At 42.4% G+C, this 26,545-nt stretch overlaps 1 long non-coding RNA gene across 1 annotated transcript; it reads left to right on the forward strand.

Annotated features, from left to right (window-relative positions):
* Positions 1-15,701: 15,701 nt before the first annotated feature.
* LOC133889191 (uncharacterized) lies at positions 15,702-16,887 on the forward strand. Its single transcript, XR_009903864.1, has 3 exons — positions 15,702-16,235; positions 16,349-16,481; positions 16,578-16,887. It is a non-coding gene; the product is annotated as an uncharacterized LOC133889191 (long non-coding RNA).
* The last annotated feature ends 9,658 nt before the right edge of the window (positions 16,888-26,545 follow it).

Below are 26,545 nucleotides of genomic sequence, written 5' to 3' on the forward strand. Positions count from 1 at the left end.
TACCTACTGGGGTCGAAACTCCAATATGTTGATGTGGAGACCTGTATAGGGTTAGAAAGTCCAACGATTTCTAGGACACCTATGATAGAAAGTTCTTCATGTGCTCCAACTACAAGTACGATCCACCGGAGGGCAGCATCCGTGGTGGCTACCGCAGCCAGGTACCCACATATTGCAAAACTAAAACACAACTATCTGTCATTTACCACTTACAAATTTTTTCCTTCTTTGCTAGTCTCTGCCACCACTATACGACTTCATATAGTGGATCAATACTAAGCAGAGTGAAGCTGATGTGTTCTTCCTACACACCCAACAGCAGTTGGTATGTAAACGCTTACAGGAAAAAGAGCGGAAGAGGAGAGATGAGCATAGCTGCCTCAAAACAAACGCGCGTGAGGCAGATAAGGAGCGAAAGCACGAGAGGGTACGTCGGGCTAGTGAAGATGGACTTGAGGCGACGAGGAAGGAAAAGTATCAACGCTGCACTCAGTAGAGTGTTGGTAATAATCGACTAGTTTCAATTCCCTAAAGCATGTTAGATTTAGAATCTGTACGTGTCTAGGTTACTTTCATAATTGTATCGTGCATGTTAATATCGTCGTTACTTTATATACGTGGCCTCTTTAAATTCTGTAAGACATGTTAGATTTGTTATCGGTACATACCTATGATGGAATAAAAAATATATCGAACATGCCGCTATTGTTGTTAGAGTCGATGTATGGCATATGGTGCTTCGCGTAGTTTAATATTTCAATATTATAAGCGGTATTGTTTAGTGCCGATATACGCCTAACCCTGTTATATGGATATACACTGAATTTTACTCTAGTTGTGTCTCATTAAATATATGATTCTTCCCAATAAAAACCACTAAAAACAAAAAATAAAGAAAATTTACATGTCGGCACACCGGTTGCCGACAGACCTATCAGCATTTCGAATGTCGATAGGTCTATCGGCTATCACCTAGCCCGACAACCATCTCGGTTTCTACCCAAGGTCTATCGGCACTTCACGTGACGGCAGATACTTATTCTTATAATTTTATGATTTTAAATATTTTTTATAATTTTCTGATAAAACATTAATATTAAAAAATCGTCCAGCTGACCCTATCCAGCTCCTTCCAGTTCCAGGCCATGACAACCAAACAGCTACCGCTAACCACACTACCCGATGCATTCTCGTGGCACGGCCGAATTGACCAGCACCGTCAACCGCGCGGTGAGCGTCTGGGTGGCGGTCGCGCACGGACGTCGGCACGGTGGGAACTGGAAAATAAATGGGCCGCTCCCTCCCAGACGCACGTCAGTACGTTCGGAGTCCACCTATGAGAAAGACCTAGTCGTCGCGGAGAAACGCACGTGAGGACCCCCCTTGCAGGGTCTGACGAGTCCGCAGTGGTGTTGGACCTGGTACTGGCCTGACATGGGAACACGCGCGGCCGGGCCGGCCTGCAGAGGATCGGGCCCGAGTGGCTTACCCCGAGTACCCACCTGCCCCGTGGTGGAATTTGTTTTTATATTTTTTTCTAAATTTTTCAATATTGCATGTCGGTTTAAAAAATAATAAAGTCTATCTTATCGTTGTCCATTCAACGGACGAGAACAAGGTCTCGCTCATTAATAAAGTCTATCATACCGTTGCCCATTCAACGGGCGACACCTTGTGGGCCTCGGCTAGCAACGCATTCCTCTCGCCCGTTCAACATGTGATACTTTCATTCGATTTAATTCAACTATAGAACTCTATGTATAATTAGTTTCTTAATAGAATTTGTATTCGGTAAATTGAAAAATATTGCACATTAATTTTCTCAACTTTTTATTTATTTAGTTGGTGTAAAAGTGTGTGGATTTTTTTGTATGAAGTGACTTTGAGAAAATACAAAATCTAATTTGTCAAACAATAGTAGTTATGAAGCACAAATATTATATAACTCGGCATGAAGTTTACATACGCTGATAAACATTACATGGGACATAGGGGTTTTTTATCGCTACGCGAATGGACCATAACCGTAAAGATATGACAATTTTCATGTACAATATGCCTAAAATAGCATGCCACTGTTAAATCTAAAATGCTTTAGGGAATAAAAATAGGTCGGGATACAATAGATGCTCTATATTGAGTGTACCTAAGATATTTGCCCTTTCTTAGGGCATCGCCCCCCCCCCCCCCCGCCTTAGCATGACGGGCCCTCTCCCGCTTCATTTCCTTCTCTGCTTCACGTGCTTGAGCCGCGGTGCGCTCCTTCGCGGCGTTCCTGATGCTATCCTTCTCCTGCCACTTCATCCGTAGTTCCTCCTGATGTTGCTCGTACTCGCGGCGTTGATAAGCTTCCCTCCTCCATCACATCTTCATGTCCACCCACCATTTCTGTTCCTTATTTTGCTCCATGTTGAGCTATTACATGAAGTCGCAGATAGGTGGAGGAGACTGTACAAAAGAAACAAGAGTGCATCAAATCGTGTGGAAAATGCCACATGAGTAATCTATATCGCTATACCGGTGGGTATTCATACGATCCATATCGAGGTTTGTCATACTGGTAGTTAGCACACATGAAGAAGCGTATGCCATATGTGTAGAATATGTCCTGGGACTTGCGAAGCCTACAAGAGTCACCACATAAGCACACCAATGGTTCGACCCTGTGGGGGATGAAAATCCCCCAATGTTTTTGGGTGGGCTTGGTGGAGCTGAGGAAGATATTGCAATTGAGAGAGTTGAGGAATGAGTGGTCTATCTATGGATGAGGGTGGGGTTATTTATAATGGATGGGGGCTGGTGGATGGACTGAGTGCACGGGCTCAGCTGGGGGCTGGAGCATAGGATTCCCTGTGAAAGTTGAAAAAGTTATGGTATTAATGCTTGGCAAAGATTTCCTACGGAAGCTTTTGCTTGATGTGTTCATTTCATTCTGCAAAAGTTCAACAAGTAGTTATTATTGCCTCTGTATGTAAGGTAGGGAATCCAATGAAATCACTGGGCTTAGAAAAAAACGTATTAGTAGAATGATAAATCCTGACCATTTTATTAAAGAAAGTAAAGTACATCACATATAAGAGTCATCGTAAGCATTTATTGCATGTCTGTGGCTACAGTACGTAAGGCAATATGTACCGACTCGTACCCTACTCGTATACAATCTTCGACAAGATACAATGGCATATAGTACTCCATCGCTAAACGAAATATGGCTTATAGAAAGACAGATTGCCGGGTGCAAGAAAGTATATCTACTGGGTTGGTGGAAAAGATGGAGGTTTTTCATCTAGATATTCCCAGCGGATCTCTTGGAAGTTGCATCCATAGGGGTAAGGCTTGCTGCATACGCACCCTTGTGCCAGTCCATGTACCACATGCCCTGGCACAACCGGAAGGCCGCACACGCACTATGGAGGAACCTGCATGTTGTCGCGTTCGGCCGAGCACCAAAAATTATCATCCTCACACAGTACCGAAACCAATACCAACTATTGTTATTCTCACTCTCCACAAATGCAAAGGTTGACGATAGAACTTGATTGTTCCCGTCAACCCCAATAGTAGTCAGGATCTGCCCCATGAACTTGCCGATAAGAGAAGTGCCGCCGATGCACAGGATAGGCCAACAATGCTTGAAATCTTTGATACATACCCCTATTGCGAAGAAACATTGCTTCAGGACGTACTTTCTAGGTTTGGACAACAATGAGTACTTATCAATGTCGTAATATGTCCCCGGGTTCATTTGAGCAATAGTCTGCAACAAATGTGGTAGATTCTCATACGACGCTTCATAGGTCCTGAACCTCATCTCAATTGCCTTCCTCTTCACCCTCCATGCCTTGTTGTAGCTGATAGTGTACTTGTACTCCTCCTCAATTTGCCTGATTATGGACCCTGTTTTGTAGTTTAGGTTGTCCACAATCTGGACGTACATCACATTGGCGACAAAGCCTGAGGTGATGTTCCTGTGGCTGCGCTCAAGTTCATCAATCATCCAAGTGTGTTCGACCACAATCGACACCTCCCAATAGTCAACCCACTTCCCCTTAAAACCGTGCAACCGCCACGTGTAACCCTCATTCGCGCACTTCACATCATATTCCTTTTTGCTTGACTTGACAACATAAAACTGCTATCGAAGTGAGGTCGCCCATTGAGTCACAACATCCTTCATGGCCTGACTGGTAGGATATCTAGCACCTTGGGTCACCTCATTCTGTGTATACTCTCAGGCCACTTGATTCCTCTCATTCACTACAAGGTTGTTGAAGTTTGGATTGTTCCAATCCGTGGGAACCGGAACATCGTTCTCATCATCCGAGCTATCATACTCAAGAGTTTCATCAGCCTGAATATCATCCCGCTCCATCTGTTCAATTAGAAAAGGGATATGTTCCCCCTCGTCTGCCTCACCGGTCGGTTCAGTCGAAGAATGCGATAAATGTGCACCATCTAGATCAACATCTTCATCATACTTGTCAGGACCCCGAACCCGGGTTCCCCTGTGCCTCCTGTATCAGTCCCTGGATCAAGTAGCTGATACGCACAGAATTCAACAGAATGATATCAAATACATACTTCGAATACAAATAAGTAAAATAAATACCTGAAAAGAGAAAAGATGATCTGGTGGACAAGAATCCACAGCAGACTAGCCAGGCAGAAGAGCCTACAGCGCAGCGGAGCGAAACGACGATGCAACCCAATGCCACAGGCAACTCGGGTGCGGATGCGACCTTAGACTTCTTCTCTTCGACTTCATCTGGGTTGAGGTTGATATCCAACTCAACAATCTGAAAGCAACAAGACTGAGTACGGAAGGTACTCAACAAGTACTATACTACTTCAAAGGGGTTGATAGATGCATAATGAATATCTCAAGGATAAGGCTTTACGGCATAGTTTTAAGCGTAAAGCAGGTTTTATGCAGGTATCCAGTTATATTCTCCATTGTTAACCTTTTTGAAATAAATATAACAAAGCTTTTGAAAACAAAGGCAGGCATCTTCTGTTGGTACTGAGTATCACCTCAAGTCCCCAACGCATTAGAAGGTAACCTGATAACAAAGCTTTCAAAACGGTTTAGAAGTAAAACGGATCAGGCAACTTCTGTTGGTACTGAGTATCACCTCAAGTCCCCAACGCATTAGAAGGTGACCTGATAGCAAAGCTTTCGAAATAGTTTTAAAAACCAAAACCAAGGTAACAAGTTGTATCTGGGGGTTTTCAGTCCTAGGAGGGGCTATACCTCACTCCGCAGTCCCTTTTTATCACATCTGGTGTACCTCTAGTACCACACAGCTTCTGGCGGATCGAGCCAGGAACCACATCACACGGACATCTAGTCCACACACTCACTCATCAAAACTCACACACCCAGAGTCTATTCAAGTGAGGTCAATGCTTTGCATGTCCATGACCGTGGACACGGCTATTCGAATAGGTTTACACTCTGCAGAGGTTGTACAGCTTTACCCATACGATATGCTCAGCCTCCAACCGTTGCAAGCGGAGGAGCGAATCATACCGAGACTCTCCAAACACCTTTCCTGCCGGGCTTTTCCACGAGACACGCCAAGTTCCAGAGCTGCATGTTCCGAAGGTCAGCCTCCATTTTTAAGCCTAAGCCGGTCCCTGAACCTCCAAACAGCGGGACAGATAGACCCCTGGCTGCTCGTTGCTCTCAGCCTCCTGGTATGATGCCCAACTCAGTCCAGTGAAGGAAAAATCAAGTCCTGCCCATACAGGACGCATGGTTGCACGGGGTGTCTAAGCATGACGGCGCAAGACTCGGTCCTTAAGCGGCCGGGCCAGGCATCTTCACGGGCAATGAATACCATCATGTAACTCAAGCCCCCAAGAGCATCCTCCCCGGAGGACTACTCTACCTGCCCGCGCCAAAACAGTTTTCACCCATTTTTACACATCGCCTTCCATGTCCCACACGACATCAAGGATTTCACCACAATCACGAAATTCACAACCATCAAGGAATCATGGTATATGAGTTATCATTGATAACAGCAAATTGATCTCCGAAGAGAAGTGTTTTAAAAGCAATATCTCCGAGGAGACGTATTTTAAAAGCGACATCTCCGAGGAGATGTATTCAATCCTAAGCATGCTAGATATCAAGGTGTCGTCTATTGTTAATATATATAACAACAGGTATTCCTAGGGTGATATGTATTCTGGATGATGACATGTATGGCATGGCAGTGTTGATAGGGTTAACTACTACAAGTAGTTTGAAAGAAAATGCAATATATAGCACATGCGATAATAAGTCCAATTTTAGTTGATCATATATATTATTCGAAAACGTAGGTTCAATATGATCAAGGAAATAGGACTTGCCTTCTTGAAGGGTCAATTCACGATTGGTCTTGTCACTCGAGTTTCCTGGGGTTCTTCTTCATCGTTGGATCTGGCCTTCAGTTCCTTCCTCGCGTCCTTGCTTTGAACCTTGACTTCGAGTCTATGCAGATTAACGACAAAAAGCGCACAACGACTAAGCAATTGAACACCAGAATAAAACCAAATGAAATATCAAAGCGGAAGAAGAACAACGGAGAAAACGACGAAAGCTAAATCTAGCGGAAGACGATCGGCAACTCTAATCAACACGAAGCTAGTACACAAAGAATAACGGGATAACCTAGCGAAGCTAGGCTAAGCTATTAACCTAGTTGTTTTATCAACTTAAGAGAAAACCTGAACAAATCACGATTAACTAGGTGAACTCTTATTAGATTAACTGTCGAAGGACGACAGCTAGGGATTCTACGCGTAGGTGAGTGCACGTATGCAGACATGAATATATGTGTAATACTTATGTCTATATGCATGTGAGTATGTATACATATATACGTAAGTATAACTCTAGACGATTATCTGTGCTTAAGTGTGGAGATTAATTATTCTAATCTATAGCACTAAACCTGGTTATTTAGTAACTAATCTTAATTACTTAGTTTGTTAATTGCCACACTAATTAAGTTATATTTAATACTATCATAAAAGCATACAGGTAATTAATTAATTAGGTTAATCTATCTTTTGAATCTAATTAATTAATTATCAAAAGGTTATTCAATTAATTAATTACCAATGTTAAATTATTCTATCACATTCTAATGACTAATATCTATTTATCTATCATTTACACGGGTTAATTGATTACCTTAATTGAGCTAAGATTAATTGTAAGCCATCACATGAAATATCACATGAAATAACAATACATTGCAACATTGATTAAAGATTAATCTAAAACCTACCCTTTAATTCATATGATGATTAACCTACACTTAAGCGAGATTAATATAAGCAACTTAAATACGATTATATCTCAAACACATTTATGGAATTATCTAAACTCGACTTTATTTGTTAAAGGAGAAAATCAAAATCTAGATCAAATACCGCAATACAAATAATTACCAAACGAGAAAATTAAACGAACTCCAAAATTTACAAGATTTGGCATGGAGGTAGATTATGATTTTAGAGGAACATTGGCGAAAGAATCGCCGAAATCGGAGTTGAATTGGAGGAGATATGGCTATCGGAAGATTTACCGAAAAGATAAATCTGGAAATTAAAAAGGACTACTGTTTCGCGAACTCGGTCTACGGAATTTGTGGACCAGAGTGGGTGTGAGGGTGGTGCACCATGGACCGGACTTGGATGGACTCGGTTCATGGTCCGTGGACCGGTGTGGGCTGCGGGTGTGCGGTCCACCGCGGACCGGACGTGTGGACCGGGGAGCTTGCCCGGCCACTGGGGCCCACATGTCGGCGTGAGAGAGGTGGGAGGGGGGAAGGATAAGCACGGCCGGCTCCGGCTGGGGATTTTTCCCGTGCGGCACAGAGAGAGAAAGGGAGAGGGGAACCGGCGGTCAGAGGGGAGAGAGGGAGGCGGCGGCGGAAGAAGCGGCGGCGGAGGAGGGGCGGAGCTTCCCGATGGTGGAGAGAGAGAGGGAAGGGAGGACAGGCACCGGCCGGGCAGGAGGATGCGCCGGCACGGGTGGAGCAGACGGCAGCCGGAGGAGAAGGGAGATGGAGCAACGGCGGTGCACGGGATGCGCGGCGCGGTGCGGCGAGAGGCGCGGGTCGGAGGTGGCACGGCGCACCGGGACGGCGATGCGGGAGGCGAAGAGCGCGGCACGACGGCGCGCTCGAGATGGCGTGGCGCTGCGGGACGCGCGGTGGAGTGCAGGAGGCAGAGCGCAGCGGCGACGGTGGAGGCGCAACGCGGGAGGCGCGGCCGAGGCGGTGGCTGGGCGCTTGGGCCAGCTGAGCGGCGCAACGCGCATGGCGTGGCTTGGGCCGGCGGTGTGCACGACACGGCAGCGGAAGGCGAAGGCGCATGGTGGCTGAAGGGTGCGGCGCGGTGGAAAGATCAGAGGGAGAGAGAGCACAGAGGGAGGGGATGGGCATGAGAAGAAGAGAGAGAGGGAAAGATCTGAGAGATATTTGTGTAACCAATTGATGTATTTGAGTTTGTAGATGAAATTGAATTGAGATGGACTTGTAGAACAATGTGAATTGGTAATTGGATTTGGAAAGATTCGAATTGAAATTGAATGATTCAATTTGAATGCAATCGAATCGAAATGGATTGGTGATAATTCAAAATGAGTTCGAATTGAAAATGGATTTGAGATATATAGGATTAAACTCAAATATGAGTATTCGAATTTGGATTTCAAATGAAGTTTGGCATAATTCAAATAAGGGTATTTGCATTAGGAGAAAGGTTTGAACTGGAAACCTCGGTATTTGAGAGAGGCTTGAATTCAAAGGAATTGAATTCAATTTGTATTTGAGCTGATAAGAATAAATATTGAGATTCGAATTTGAGAGACATTCAGTTCGAGTCGAACAAAATTAAATGGGGATAACTCAATTGAATAATTGAATTATAGATTTGAGTTGGATTGGAAGATCGATCTTTACGAATTGATTTGGATTAGGAAATTACCGAGAAGAACTAGAATAGATTCGAACTGAGAAGCATACAACACTCGAATCGCCACACAAAGAACCATAAGAACAATAAACCAAAATGCATATGCTCAATTTATGCAACAATTAATTTAAAAATTAACTTAGTGATCTTTGGAATACTTAGCCAAAATAATATATTTGAATATGTATGTATATATACATCAAATATATACTTCCTTGGTTTTACATTAGTTTAATAGTTAGAAAAAGTTTCAATTTGGAGCGAATTTTGCTATATTTTTATATGCTAAAATTCAGGGCGTTACAATACTCCTCCTCCACGTACGTTCCACCCTCCATCTCCCCAATTGTCTCCTTGTTCTTCCATTGCACAAACAACATAGAAGGCCAACCTCTATGCACAACATCATGCATGTACCTCTTCCACAATTCATTTTTCTAGAGCGGGAACACCTCCCAGTACACACCTTCTCTGTAACGGTTGTTGACAATGCTAATGGTCATCTCTTGAACCTCGGGGGTCTATTTTGAATCCCCGCATCAACAAGGCATACAAGTGTCCGACACTTTTCTGCATTGGTCTAGATATACCCTTATCCATTGACTTAAATATGGACAGTACTACTACTTCTAGACTATATAAGATTTCACTGTCCCCTAAAAAATCGTAAACTGTCACATATCCGCCATACCTGGCAACCATCGACAAAACCTATGACATTATTGCAACATAACAGAAAGAATCATGTTCAGATATACATGGATGATATCGTTTTTTGTGGCTCTTCCCATGCACTTGTGGCTAAGTTTGTGGATACTATGAGTAGAGAATTTGAGATGTCGGAGATGGGAGAGCTCAACTTCTTCCTTAGCTTGCAAATCAAATAATGCAAGTAAGATACATTCGTCCATCAAATGAAGTACACCAAGGATTTGCTAAAGAAGTTCGACATGAGCGATGCGAAGCCACTGACGACATCGATGGCTACCTCGACCGTGCTAGATCCGGATACAGATGCTGACGAGGTAGACCAGCGCAAGTACATGAGTATGATTGACTCCCTCATGTACCTGATGGCGACAAGACCCGACATATCTCACCGCCAAGCAGTGAAGCGCATATTGAGGTATCTCAAACATACCCTTGACTATGTTCTTTGGCTTTCTGCATCTTCTTCTCTCTCGCTTTGTGGTTTTTCGGATGCAGATTTTACTGGTTGCAGAATTGATAAGAAGAGTACCTTCAGTACCTACCATTTTTTGGGTACCTCTCTTGTTTGTTAGTCTTCTCACAAACAGTCTAGTATTGCGCAGTCAACTACTGAAGCTGAATATGTTACTATCGCTAGCTGTTGTTTTCATATTTTGTGGATGATTGCTACCTTGAGGGATTTTCGATTAGATTTCAACAGTGTACCACTTTTTTGTGACAACAACAGTGTCATAAGCTTAGCCAATAACCCAGTCCAACACTCCAGAACCAGACACATAGATGTCAGATTCCACTTCTTGCAAGAACACAATGAGAAGAGAAATATTGACTTGAAATACATTGATACTCAACACCAGCTTACTGACATTTTCACCAAGCTTCTAGATTCAACAAGATTTGTCTATATGATGGGAGAGTTTGGATTGTGCCATCCCTATGATATTGTGTGAGGGGAAGTTACAGTTATACATATTTCATCTTACTTTTGTTGTATTTGCATTGCATTTTATCTTATAAGATAATCATAGTACTTGAGCTTTGACTTGTATGTTTAGCATTTTCTGTTGCTAGACTTAAATTTGGACTAAGTTGAGTAGTTGTGCGGAGCAAGCTTTTAATTTTAGACTCATCTTGATGCTTTGACATAACATATTTCAAGCAAGCTAGCTTTTCTAAAGATGAAATTTGTCAATTTTATGAATCATGTAGACTATAAAATGCTACATTCTTGATCATATGTTCGTAATTGCTTTAATTTAGTCAATGTTTGTGTTAAGGCCAGTTTGACGAATACCTTGTTCTAGGCTTCTTGTTTCAAGATAGTGGATTGAGGATTATTGCACTATATTTTTCATCTTTGTGAAATATTTAGCTCATGATAGAACCTTGGAGGAATATGTGTTCCTTGTGTTGCAAAGATATTACTTGACTTGATCATGTGAAAACTTGATAAATTATAAAAATTTAAATAATATTGAGAAATCAAGTTTCTTGTGCTAAAATATAATCCAATACAATTGTCCTTTAGAAAAAAATTGATTGGGTTTATACATGCTCAAACTGGACCTTAACTTTTCCAAACACCATAGGGCTACCTTTGGCCAGACTGACTTCTGATCATATACCACATTTGGTCCAAATTGAGTATGCAGTTCCAAGGTCTAAAGTTTTTTATTTTGAGAACTTTTGGACAAACTTTGATAGTTTCTTGCCAGCTGTGGAGTTATACTGGTCCCTACCTTGCTTTAAAGAAAATATAGTGTGCCTCATCTCCTCAAAATTTAAAACTCTTTGAAGAGGGCTGAAAGCATGGAGACGAGAGTTGTCTCAGATGTATAAGCTTATAAACAATTGCAACTGGGTGTTAGCTATGATGGATGGCTTAGAAGATCAGAGGACTCTGACTCGTATCGAGAGGAATTTCAAGAAAAAACTAAAAGAGCACCTGCTCAATTTGCTTGAAGCAAAAAGAATTTATTGGAGGCAGAGAGCCACAATTAGGTGGGTTCGCTTTGGAGAAGAAAACACAAAGCTCTATCAGGCCATTGCTACACAAAGTTATAGGCACAATTTTATAGCTCAGATTCAACATCACGATGGTACTATTGCTTGTGATCATGAACATAAGGCTGCCTTGCTTTGGACTTCATATAAGGATAGACTTGGGCAACCTGAATGCCTAGTCATGCTCTTTGATCTTCACTCCTTGATTCAGCCTGTTGTCTTACCTCACATGGATGCAATCTTCACCAAAGAGAACATCGATGCAGTCATTAAGGAATTGCCTTCAGACAAAGCACCTGGACCAGATGGGTTTAATGGACATTTCATCAAGAAATGCTAGCACATTATTTGTCATGATTTCTACAAGTTGTGTGCTGATTTTCAAGAGGGTCATTTAAATTTGCAGAGCATCAATAGTTCTTTTATTACCCTGGTGCCAAAAAACTCTTCTCCTCAAACAGTCAATGATTATAGACCTATCTCTCTGTTGAATGGTCCTCTAAAAATCATTGCAAAAATGTTAGCAAATCATATCCAGTTGGTAATTATGAACTTGATCCATGAGAATAAATATGGTTTTATCAAACACAGGACTATCCAAGATTGTCTGTCCTAGGCTTTTCAATATTTATTTATGTGCCATAAATCGAAAAGGGAGATTGTGATTCTTAAACTTTATTTCGAGAAAGCCTTTGACAAGGTGGAGCATCATGTGATCCTAAGCATGCTTTAGAGGAAAGGCTTCTCTGCTAAATGGCTATATTGGATCAAAGAAATCCTCTCTTCTGGCACTTCACAAGTTCTTTTTAATGGAGTACCGGGGAAAACCATTCATTGTCGAAGGGGTGTTCAGCAGGGGGATCCTTTGTCCCCTCTCTTATTTGTCATGGTTGCAGATTTGTTACAGACTTTGATTAATGATGCACTTCACAAGGTTCTATTGTCTTTGCCGTTAGAATCTTCTTATGGGCAAGCTTATCCTGTTGTACAATACGTAGATGATACCCTTGTTATCTTGTCGGCTGATGCTAAGCAGCTCTTCTTCCTCAAGTGTTTGCTCAATACTTTTGCATCCTCCACTGGTCTAAAGGTTAACTTCCACAAGTTTTTTTTTGGTTCCTAGTAACCTCCTTGATGAAAGAGCGCAACACTTGGCGGCCACTTTGGGACATGAAGTAGCTTATATGCCCTTTACTTATCTGGGTTTACCGCTTGGCACCACAAGACTCATGGTAGATGAATTCATGTCTCTGTTAAATAGAATTGAAAGAAGGCTAATGGGTATTATCCCTCACGCTACATATGGTGGAAGGTTGATACTTACAAATCCTATGCTTTTAGCTTTACCAACATACCACATGTGCACCATCAAGATTCCAGCAAATATTATTGATCAGATTAACAAATATTGAAAGCAATGTTTGTGGAGAGGTTCGTATATTCATAAGAAAGGTAATTATCTTGTAGCATGGAAGAAAGTTTGCCGTCCTAATAAAGCTTTTCTTCTCAAGCACTTGCATAAATTCTTTAATAAACTTGATGTGCCTTGGGTTCGTTTAATATGGCAAGCACATTACTCTGGTTCAATGGCGCCTCAAGCAATGAGACCAAGAGGGTCCTTTTGGTGGAGAGACTTGTGCAAACTTTTTGATTGTTTTCGAGGCTTTGTGTCTTGTCAAGTGGGTAAAGGGGACACTGTCATGTTTTGGAAGGATATATGGGATCTTGGCTTTCTAGAGATAACCTTTCCACATCTTTTTTCCTTCGCTCAGGAACCAAACTACACAGTTCATCGTTTTATGTCAATTTGTCCTGACTATAATAGAATTTTCCAGTTGCCTCTACCCATCCCGGCTACCCAACAGCTATCAATTCTGAATTCCATGCTAGCAGCTTAGCCTCAAAATGCAGAACAACCGGATTGCTGGATATATATATGGGGCACAACTGTTTTTTCTTCACAAATGTTGTATAACTTAATCATTGGGGTGATGAGTGCGCCACCCCCTTTTACACTGGATTTGGAAAAGCTGCTGTCAAAGTAAACATAAGGTATTCTTTTGGTTGCTCCTAAATGATAGCTTAAATACTAGAAATCTTCTTTGGAGGAAAAATTTTCAACTCCCATCTGTGCACTATGTGTTATGCCATGGAGGTGTTGAGGAGACGATGAAGCATCTTTTCTTTAGTTGTCCCTTTCGCAAATGTGTTGGCTATCTATACAAATCTCTTGGGACCTCTCCTTGCCTGTGATTGAGATGTTGGAAGAACAAAGACAAACTCATTCAAATCAGTTTTTATGGAGGTGATCATTATTGCCGCACGGTCTTTGTGGACACATAGGAACAATATCATCTTCAGTGGAGGCTCTCTCTCTTTCCCTCGTTGGAAACAGGAGTTCAGGATAGTATTTTCTTTGGTTATCCATAGAGCTAAACCATCCTTGAAGATAGCTCTTCAAAATTAGCTGAGCAATTTGTAATTAGTTTCTCCTTTGTTCTTTTTGTTCTTTCTTTTTTTTTTTCCTTTTTCTCTTCTCTTGTACATAAACCCTTTCTTTAATATAGTTTTACAGTAGGGGTCTCCCCCTGTTTCGGTTAAAAAAATCCTATCATCATACCGTGGCCGTTCCGAGGATGGGCTTTGGATTTCATCGGTCAAATTCATCCTTCATCTTCCAAAGGTCATCGCTTTGTTTTGGTTGCTACGGATTACTTCACAAAGTGGATCGAGGTCGTTCCCTTGAAGAACATGCACATATGGCCGATATGTTGTTTGTATCGTCCTAAGTCTTAACTTGGAATAGAAGATGAGATATTCGTGATTATCTTGTGTAAAAATATATTTCGGTGTGTAAGCTTTATCAAAAAAATAGGGGGGCATGTGTTGATAGTAAAAAATAGCATAGCCAGATTTTTTTATACACCGGATAGTCCGATGATCAATGTCGTGTCATCGTCAGACTATTCGGTGCTTGTAGTTCAATTTCGGCCAGAAGACATACTTTCTGGAAAAAAAATAGCTCGGTGAAGAGCTCATTGAACGCCTGACTATCCGGAGAATGGGATGAAAATTTGGTATATTGAATTGTGCTCTCTGTATAAAATAGTTCGGCGAATGATCCAGTGAAAATGCTGGACTATTCGGTGTGTAGAAGGTTAGTTTGCACCAAAAACTTGCTCTCTGGAAGAAATAGTCCGATGGAGATTTCGGGGTATCACCGGACTATCCGGTGTGTAGAAGGTCAATTTGCGCCAAAAACTTGAAATGGTCCGGTGGAGATTCCGGGGTATCATTGAACTATCCGGTGAGAAGAAGAAGGTTTTTTAGCCGAAAAAATGTTCTCTGGTGAAAATTGTTCGGTGAGGTCTTTGATGATCGCCGGATCATCCGGTGCGTTCAAAAGAAAAATTTTGCAAAAAAATTGCTCTCTGCAAATATTGGTCCAGTGACATACTCTTGTGAGTATAAATGTGACGTCGGAATATCCGGTGTGTGTAAGACCGAGTCTTAGAGTTTCGGCCGAGTGAACTTGCCGGATGGTTCGGTGTTCTGGAGTTTGTTCTCACCGGACCATCCGGTGTTTAGTCTGAAACTGAATTGAAGTGGATTCGTGGATTTGTTCGGATCCCTTTAGCGATTTTGGCTAAACAGGGTATGTTTAGAGTTAAAATAGTGTCCTACTTCGATTCTCCAAGGTCAAGATCATACCCCTTTGTAAATAGTTGAGGGGTGAAAGTCGATTGCATATCCATCAGTTAATGGTATATATTACATCTACTTTTGTTTTGCTTTTATTTTCCTGCAATTTAGGATTAATTTTTCGTTGTTACTTCGAATCTTTATGATTTAGGTGGTAGTTATTTATCGATTTACTCATAAATCATCCGAAGGGGATCCAAAGTTACCGGTCAAAACTTTTACTCATTTGCTGATAAACAAGTCACTTATGCTGCGAAAAGATACGTATTGATAAGGTGTTACACAATTCCCCGCGAACACCTCCCCTTCCAAACAGCGGGCGGATGACACTCCCCAGCCGCCGCCCTCCTCGACGCGCCCCGTTCCCCTACACAAAATCGACACCTGCCAACAAGACATGCGACGACGGAGCAGCGTTTATCTGTGCCTCTACAGATTCCGAGTGCTCCGAGCTGACGCTCTAGATTTCTCGAGCCTGCGGGTGCGGGGTGACCGATTCGAAGGTCGGGGAAGAAGATGACGGTGGGGGCCGGGGTTTCGGTGTAGGACGGGAGCCTGGTGGCGCTGGGGGCCAAGATCCTGTCAGAAGTGTGAGACAATGTGCTCGTGACGCCGGCCGCCGGGGGCGGCATGACGAGCGATGCATTCCTCGGGGTCCCGTCAGCCCCCGTTGGAAGCTGCAGCATGGAGTATAAGTATACTGAATTTCCAACATATCTTTTTTGTATTTGCAGGTTTGAAAAAGGTGGAATTTCTCCTAAGTTTCTTGTAATTGATGATGGATGGCAATCAGTCAGCATGGACCCTGAGGGAATTGAGTGCTTAACTGATAATGCAGCCAAGTAAGCAGCCCGGACACGTTCATATTTTACGCTTTGCCTGTCGTACTTAATCTCTGTACGAAATTTATGGAGCTTCAGTTCTAATTTCTAGTCTTTGCCTATTCTGTCTATAGCTTTGCAAACAGGTTGACTCATTAAGGAGAACCACAGGTTTCATAAAAATGGGAGGGAGGGTCACAGGGAAGATGATCCACCAAAAGGCCTTGCGCATATCGTCGATGAAATTAAAGGGAGACATGAGCTGAAGTATGACATCAGTCGTTAATTTGTTGTCTTATTTGGTTCACGAATGACAAAGTTTTCGAAGTTCATCTTTCTAACATATTGTGTCAAACAACTCAGGTATGTATATGTATGGCATGCCCTTACTGGATACTGGGGTGGAGTCAGGCCAGGTGTTGATGAAATGGAGCACTATGAATCGAAGATGCAATACCCTGTGTTATCACCGGGAGTTCAGAAAAACGAGCCCTGTGATGCTTTGAACAGCATAACGACTAATGGCCTTGGTCTTGTGAACCCTGAGAAAGTATTCAGTTTGTACAATGAGCTACAATGAGTTAAACGTGACAGAGATTACTATCACTAATGTGCACTTACCGGCTAATTCATTTACTGCTGTTGTATTGATATGAGTAATTCATGTTACATTTGTTCTATTAAAATTTGAATGCTGGTAAGTTTTATGTATAGATCTGACAGAAGTAACATTTCTTGGTCGCCACTCTTTTTTTTTTTTGTGTGTGCGTGTGCAAGGGATCATGGCTCATCAGTGGCTGCTTTCTTTGACGACATCTTATTGGAAGGAGTTCACCAAGTTTATGGAAAACAGTAATATTTATTTAACTCTTATGAGACTATTTGAACTCAGAATATTATTTTACAATTTTATTTCATAATGCAGTTCTAACTTATACAGTTATACCTACTTACATGCATGCTAAACTTTGTATTTGAGATCATTCAAATATATCTGATTTACTCATCAATGAGGAACAGTAATAACAATTATTCTCACCACAAAAGTCCTTCAATTTTGTTTTTTACACCCATAATCTCATGTTCTCTTGTGGATAATGAAACCGACTATCTGGTAATAGATCTCTGAGTCTAAGCTTACTAGGAACTTGTTAGTTTACCTCTGAAACTATGGATGTTCATGTCTCTTATGCATTACATTCTGGGTTGTGGCTGCCAATGGGTGTTTGACGCTGTTATGAGGTGGGTGTGGTTGCCAACGGTCTTTGACTCTGTTATGAGGTGGCTCTTTTCAAATTGGTACATTCTAATTGCACCATCTTTTTGATGCAGGGAAAACTCCAAATAGCGCACTGTCAGATATGCTCTTTTGACTCATATAAGATGTGCACTGTCAGATTTTGTCTTTTGAGTCATGCATGATACACAACATGTGATTTTTGAGTCATGTAAGATATACGTTGTCAGATTTGCTTTCTGGATGATATGGTCCAATATGCTCTTGTCAACTCGCTCTAATGCATTCTAACTTGTTTCTGACTGTTCTGATCATATATGCTCTCTTGTATCTAGATATTGTGCAGCAAAAACTGCTGTTTTTTAGCAGAAATAGCTGATGTCTTCCAGCATAAATTGCTATTTTTGTTTAGCAGAAAATGCAGTAAAAAAACATCACGAATTTCCATTGATTAACATGAATAGATGATACAAGCATATCCATTCAAAGTACAGGAGCACGATAGCACACTTGCATACACCATGGGCATTCTGCTCCTTTTTAGCTAGGTTCTTCTTCAGTTGAGTTGCTTTTCGGTACTGCTCCCCTTTGTTCTTCAGTTCAGTTGCATACACAATCTTACCCATCTTCTTATGGCTTCAGCTGGTACGGTAGGAAGAAGCACCAGTCGAGCTCGGCTTCCCTACTTGCCTCGGTGGCGACGGTGACACCATCTCCAAGCACTGGCTCGGGCTCACCTGCGACCCCGCATTCCTCCACTAATCTAGCGCGTGCCACCCACCCCGCCTTGCCCCATCTATTATGGCTTTAGATGCCATTGTTTAATTCCAATTGGAGGCTTTTCGATAATTTGTATTGTTTTACCACTATCATGCCTATTACTTTGAACAATTGTTGCTATATAGTGACCTGATCTGTGCTGTTATGTAGTTGATTATACTGAGTATTGACTCTTTAGAGCTGACCTTTTTTTTTCTTGGCTCACCTTGAATTGTTCTTGCAATTTAATTGACCAATCCAGTGGTGACATAAGCTAATGGTTGATGCTGATACACAAACAACTATCAATACATGAATTTACGATCTATAATATGTATTAGTCCAGTTTCTTGTTCATCTCATCATACAGGACATAGCTACTATGAACCATTTAGCTTTCAATTACTATGGTGTTTCTTCACTTTGTACTCGGTGTCCTTTGTGTTTTGCTTCTGATTTTGCCTACCTTAATCACTTATTCATAAGCATCACTCATACATGATCTGATCAAAATTTGTGAAAGCAAATTAACTGGCCGGGTGTTTGTCATTTTAAAACATCAACAAAGTTAGTTCTGCCTAATTCATATGGCTCCTCTATGAAACCTTGTTATGGAAAGCAGTTATCATTTCTTGTTAGTTATGTGCAGTTATACCCAGTGAAGACTTCTTTATGATTTTATGTTAATCTGCATATTTTATCATTTTACTTATCAGATCTCTTACATACGCAGTCCAGAGGAAGAAGGTCCTGAAGAAATAATTACATAGCCTCATTCAGCAATTGACTGCTAAACAAGTCAGTTCTATATTCTCCGTTTCACATATGAAAATAATTGATCATGCTCGCTGCCACCTCCACCACCAGAGCGCCCCATCGCCGTCCAAAGGGCCCTGGCAGAACGAATGTGTAGACGGCGTACCCTCCCGTGTGTGAGAAATTGTTGAGTGCATTATATTTTTACATGATTATCTATTTAACTATATATTACTTGATGTTGTTTGTTTTTATTCTTAATATTCTAAAATCATATTAGAAACGATAGATAAATAAAAATTGTATGTGCGTATCATAAGTGCATAGTTACTAGTTCTAGAAGTGTATGGTTAATATTTCCAAGTTTTTCTGCGAAGCTGGTCGATCGTGGTTGTACGTGCAGTATACGGATTCGATTGGTTTGTAATGAATAGACAGATAGGGTCAATGTCAACAAATTAATGCATTTGTGGACAGGGCCAGCCGAATACGGATAAGATTGGATGTGTATGCGTTATAGCATTATGATATGATAATCCAGGTCCATGAACTAACATCCATAACATGGGAGATTAGACCACACTTCGAGAGAATAAATCGGTCAGTCGTAAAGTAAGTCAGGGATGCGTCCTTGTGTTCTGCGTTGGATGCCAAACACACCACAAGATGTGGTTTCACGCACGATCGAGCCACGGCGACCTCTACGCTAAGTGCGACGCTTGCTGCCTTTGACGTGGAAAAGGCGCCGGCGTGGTGTGCAGCATATGTGCGTGAAAAACTAGATTTTTATGAGATCAACCGAAAGAGTGGAGGTGTTTATCCCCAGATCTCAAAATGTCGATAATTGGCTGCTACACCAATCCCTGGAAGGATTGACGCCACTACCTAATTAGCTTTTCAAACAGCGACGTCTGACCTTAGCTTCTAAATCATTTTTCGCTTGCGAACACACGTATGCTCCGCCTCAGACGACGCACATGCCATGCACCTTTGCCAAAATGAAAAAAAAAACTAGAAATTGCTCCCGACCAAGAGGTCGATCGAGCATAACAGATAAGATGTGATTAGTGTTGTACGATGAGTTTGTCCTCTGTAATCTGTTAATGTGGCGGCTACTTTATAGACTAAGCCCTTTTTTGTATGGTAACAAAGTCTAAGCCGTCCATTCGAAATTGTGTGCGACGGCAACACGTACCCTTGGACGGAGACAACCGAAAGCTTTCCGCGCCCAGCGAGTGGATAAAAGTCATGAAACGGGAGGCGGTGCGGAGCGAACCATATCCAGATAGGACACGTCAGGCGGATCCGCACCGAGGCTCGAGGCTGGCGTCAGGATGACGGCACGGCGGCACCCCCACATCTGCCGTTCGCAGGGTACGTACGTACACGTGGCGGCGCGGATTGACGAGCTCGCGCGCGTTCGCACCGAGCAACCGGCGATGGCGGGTCCACCCGTTCCACGGCTGGTATTTGGAAGCGGTACATCCCATCTAACTGATTCTATAAAATTTTGTTTAATTTTTTTTATAAAATTCTATTTATATTATTTATCTCGTGATTCAATGATTGAACTGAAGAAAAAACACGCATCATTGTAGAGAAATTTTTTAGAACAGGATCCATAAAACTTACATTCGATTTTCGATACATAAAATTAATTGATATTTAATCTACTTATTATATTAGTGATCGCGTCACAGATAATCTCCTTCCCGATATCTACGCTGGTTTTGTCGCAACGTCTGTCATTGTGTTCCCCGCGTGAACGTGAGCCAACGTGGGTGGGGCTTTTGGGTGTCGAGGGAGACGGCACACGACAGGTGGTTGGCTGGCTGACCACCGGCCAACTTGTTACAGCTCAAAGTTTTTGTAGTATATAGCCCGTATAAACAATACTCCTTGCTAGAGTTCTAGCGACATTCTATTTGTCCGGAGCAAAAATTCAAAATTAGACAATATATATGAATGTATTTATTAAAATAGATAATATGTTATCGTATTTATAATTGTAGCATTCGTATTCGGCATATTATTTACCAAAAATAGAATTTCGGTACACCAAAATCCATTTTTATAAATAATACACCGAATACGGATGCTACAATTATAAATACGATAATATATTATCTATTTCAGCAAATACGCTCATGCATGTTGTCTAATTTTAAATTTTTTCCTATATTTTTTCCCTTCTTTCTTTTGGGTATCTTGACGTATAGATGTTCCCTTTCATAAAGCAAAACAAAAAACAAATGACAAATAATGTTTTGAGTTAGAAATTGGAAATCGCACGAGCTTAGCTTAATCGAGGTGTAAAACAAAGCTTAGTTTGATCATGTCGAATATATGTACAAGGAATACATCATACACAGATAAGGTACGCCGTACACCTGATGGACAACTCCGGATATTGCGGATCCAGATTTATGGGACCTAATATACTCGGAGATCATGAATACCTGTACTAGGAAGATCTCGATTGGGTTGACCGACTCGAGTACGAGTAGTATCCAAGCTAGATTAGACTCTCTAACCTTGACCGATAAGAAGAAGGGCTCTCTATCAACTACGGCTAAGATAGCACCAGGACCCCTTTCTAAGGTGGAGATCCTAACCACCAGAGGGATAGCTCACAATAGATCAACGCCTACACAACCCGACACAAGCATCCAGACCCTAGCCTTAGAGATACTCGACGACCTCAACTCTAAATTAGTTTAGATCTGATCTACTCCATTATATTAGATTTAGCCACCTTGCTTGTATTCTAAACAATCTATATACAACATCATCTACACAGAATGTAGGGTATTACTCCGCCTTGGAGGTCCGAACCTATATACATTGCGTGTCTTATTTCATGCTCGATCTCTAATCTCGAAGGTACCTTAGTTCAATTAAGGACATAATATCAGGAACTAATTTTCAACAGTTGGCGCGTCAGGTAGGGGCATTCATCTGTTTTTCAAAATTGGTCATGTCTCAAGTGCGCGTTCATGTTGGATTCTCCGACATCGGCTTCTACGACTACTTCGAGTCGGCGACAATCATCTTCAAATCGCCTCCTGCTAGTTCAGAGGTCACCTTCGAAACAATGGCATATCACTGGGACGATAAAGGTAAACTGATCCACACAGGTATCATCGAGTTAGCCAATTGGACACATACCACGAGGTGGGACATCTCGAGTGGGATCCTAAGGAGCATAACGTTCTTCAGTTCATGGACATAGACAACGACAACGAGAGTCAGGAAAGTGGCGACGGTGGCTCCATCAACGACTGGAGCAGCCAAACAGATCGATTTATATTTATGGCCGGAGCCAACGTCACACCCATCAAGCAAAATGTGGAGGATCCAGACACCATGATGAACGATGGTGAAAGAATCCCCACGGCTGAGGCTCTGCAGGCCCATGACACCGCCCATCATCGATGGGTGGAGGAAAATCAGGGGAACCCCGATATTCAACGACAACTTGGCCTGGGAATGCCTACTGTGCAGGTGGCGCCCCCACCCACAATGACTCCAAAATTGAGGGATGAACTCTCTCAACATAACGATCATGGAGCTACATCAGCTCGATCATAGCCAAGTCTATGTAGCAGTGTCTTTATTACTCTAGAAGCTAATGTCCAGGGAGCTCATATGATTCGGTGGTCCTTCCCTAAGTTGGATCTAACGAATCCTCTAACATCGATGGTCAATCAGCTCAAGACTACTCGATGCGGCTCAGAATTAGATAGCTCAAGTGAATAACCTGACAGCTCTAGGCACCCCAGCCAGCAAGGCGCTGGCTTAAGGAGTCACGGACGCAGACATCCTCAAGTCAAGGGATCCCAAACAGAAAGCTTGGGTGGTTAAGCTCAAGCACAGTCCTATGGGCTAGACTGTAACTGCCACATCCATATGTGCAGGAACCAGGAAGACCTAAGAAATCGCATCCCTCATGACAGGCACAATCTACGGAGGGTGATAGACAACAGTTGTTAGAAACATCATGATGACGACTATCATTATAACGATTGCAGACCTCTAGGACGAGATGGTCGACATGACTCACCTGTTTGAAGGAATAGGCATAATAGTCCTCCCTCATCTCCTCTTGAAGAATTCAATGGAGGCTGTGAAGCCTTCGCACCTGAGCTCCGGTCGATACAATAGCCCAAGAAATTCAAGGCGGGTCCGATCTAGAAGTACGATGCATAGTTCAACCCCGATGAGTGGTTATAGATCTACACCACTATTATTCGAGTGGTTGGTGGAAAAAATAGGGTAATGGCCAATTACCTACTAGTTATTGAATTCTAGTTATTGAACCTACCGCCCAACTCGATCCGATTGTGGGCCAAGCTTGAGGTTCACTTCATCGCCAACTTCCAGGGAACGTTCGAGTGCCCAGGAACGAAAGACGACCTCCATCAGCTGAACCAAGGTAAGGACGAGTCTCTTCATGACTTCATTCGAAGGTTCAGTGACAGGCACAATACGATCCCGAACATCTCTGACAGCTCGGTCATCATCGCCTTCAAGCGAGGCGTCAAGGACAAAGATCTGGCTGGGAAGCTTGCTACCCGAAATATCAATGTGGTGAAAGAACTCTTTGAGCTAGCCGATAAGTGCGCAAAGCATGCTGAAGCCCAGACACACACCAAAAATCCTCAATATGGAAAGAACAATCCTAAGTCCTCAAAGAATGAGGGGGAAGAAGAACAAATCTAGTGACAAGCACAAGGGTCCAGACACGACCATTACTGTGATCGATAGGAGCAATTCGCGCAACACTGAGGATAATAAGGGCCTAAGCCGTGGAGGCAAAAAGTGGTGTCCCGTCCATCAGACCAACCAACATGATTTTGATGAATGTCACGTTATTAAAAAGAAGCTCGATGACAAGCTTAAGGCTGCTATTGTTGATACCATAGCAAACAGGCCAAGCCAAACGCCAAAGACGATAAGCCTGAATTCAGCGAGGCTGATCAGAGATTGGCACATATCTTCAAAGGATCCACCTCGTACGAATCCAAGAGATAGTACAAAGCGGTCAAAAGGGAGGTCAACTTGGCTCTGACCAAGCCTTCTCGATACCTCAAGTGGTTAGAAGTCCCGATCACTTTCGATCAAGCTGACCATCCAATCGCGATTTCACACCTAGGTCGGTATCCGGTTGTGGTCCACTCTACTATCCTCAACATCAAAGTCTATAGGACCTTGGTCGGTGGCGGTAGCTTGCTCAACCTCATCTTCGCCAAGACATTTGATAAGATGGGAATCCAAATGTCAGCGCTCAAGACAGGAGTTGTGCCTTCCCATGGTATAACTCCAAACTCATTGACCATGCCCCTTGGCCAGATCGAGTTACCGATCACATTTAGTAAGCCTGATAATTTCCGTACAGAGAAGCTAACCTTCGATATTGCGGATTTCGAGATGGCCTACAATGTAATCCTAGGTCGCCCAATGTTAGGTAGCTTAATGGCTATAGTGCACTACGCGTACTAGGAGCTCAAGATCCCAGACATTAATGGGGTCATAACCATCAAGGGAGATCAACGTGTAGTAGTCAAGTACGACAAGCAGAGCTTGGATATGATTGAAAACTTATGCTGCATGACAACTACATCAAGAAGTGCAGAGTCTGAGCGCCAGGAGCACCAAGCCGCCACCAAGGTCAAGGAATCCAAGCTCGTGAGCCTCGCTAAAGCCTCCAGGTCCGTTGACGCCGCCAGAGGTGAGAATAATGATGGTGCTAAGGATAGGAAGGCAAGTGGTGGCATCAAGGTAGTGCCCCTCGACTCATCTGAACCATCCAAGACAGTCAAGATAGGGGTCGACCTTGATCCCAAATAGGAACTTGAGCTCATCGCTTTCCTCCAGGCAAACTAGGATGTGTTTGCATGGTAGTCGTCCGACATGCCCGGGGTCCTATGGAGGTGATCGAGCATCGACTAGCTGTGGAACCTAGTGCCAAACCTGTAGTGCAGAAGCAGTGAAGATTTGCAGAGAAGAAAACAAGCCATCCAGGTGGAGGTCAGTAAACTCCTAAAGACGGGCTTCATCTGAGATATTTGTCATCCTATATGGCTTGCTAATCCTATCCTTGTGAAGAAATCCAATGGCAAATAAATAATATGTGTTGATTTCACCGACCTAAACAAAGTTTGTCCCAAAGATTCTTTCCTCTCCCTTGTATTGATCAAATTGTAGATTCTACCGCGAGTTGTGTAGTGGTATAGTTTCTAGATGCCTACTCGGGGTATCACCAAATTAGCATGGTAGTTGAGGATGAGAAAAAACCATTTTTGTACCCCCTTTGGTGTATTTTGCTATGTAAAAATGCCTTTCGATTTGAAGAGTGCTGGTGCTACGTATCGATGGTGTATTCATAATTGTTCATACCCCTAGATTGGGCGCAACGTTGAAGCTTATGTCGACGATATTATAGTTAAATATAGAACCAAAGATGCATTGATTGATGATCTCAAAGAAATATTCGACAACCTTAGAAAGTATCGTATGATGCTTAACCTCGAGAAGTGCACGTTCGGCGTCCCGTCTAGCAAGCTTCTCGATTTCCTAGTGTCAAGTCGAGGCATTGAGGCCAATCCAGGCAAAATTGAGGCTCTCGACTAGATGCAGTCACCTCGAACACTAAAGAAAGTTCAAAAACTGACAGGATGCATAGCAGCCCTTAGTCGATTAATCTCCAAGATGGGCAAGCAAGGGATGTCTTTCTCCAAGTTGCTAAAGAAACACAACCGGTTTGAGGGAACCAAAGAAGAGAAGAAGGCTTTTCAAGACTTAAAAAGGTATTTATTGTCTCCGTTAATTTTGACCCCACCTAACGAAAAAGAGGAGCTCTTTCTGTATATTGCATCCACCTCACAAGTTGTGAGCACGGTCCTAGTGGTCGAGTGGAAATGCCCCGAGAAGAAGGTCAAGATCCAGAAAATAATTTACTATGTAAGCAAAGTCCTACATGATGCTAAGCTACGATACCCGCAAGTTTAGAAGTTGTTGTATGCAATCCTGCTAACTTCCCAGAAGCTACAACATTATTTCTAAGCACACAAGATCACCGTTGTAACGACGTATCTGCTTAAGGATGTCATATGCAATAGAGAGGCTATTGGACGAATTGCGTAATGGGCGATTGAGCATAATGAGTTTGATGTAGATTACGCACCACGCAAAAGCATTAAGTCAGGAGTACTAGCAGAATTCATTATCGAATGGATAAACGTTGAGGAAACAAAGCCAAATGAAGCCAAAGATCACTGGACGCTTTTTTTTGATGGATTGCTCACGCTTCAGGGCTCGGGGGCTGGCATCATACTCAAGTCTCCAACAAGCGACGAACTTGGGTACATTGTTCAATTAGAATTTAAAGCTTCTAACAATATTGCAGAATACAAAAGACTAGTAAACGGTCTTCTTATAGCTATATCACTTAGAATCAGGCGACCTCTCATGAAAGGGGACTCACGGCTTGTCATAAATCAATTGCAAAAGGAGTACCAATGCTTAGACGACAACATGACAGCTTATTTGAGCGAAGTACGAAAGATCGAGCAAAAGT

Source organism: Phragmites australis, chromosome 1, assembly GCF_958298935.1.
Source record: "Phragmites australis chromosome 1, lpPhrAust1.1, whole genome shotgun sequence".
Lineage (NCBI taxonomy): Eukaryota > Viridiplantae > Streptophyta > Magnoliopsida > Poales > Poaceae > Phragmites > Phragmites australis.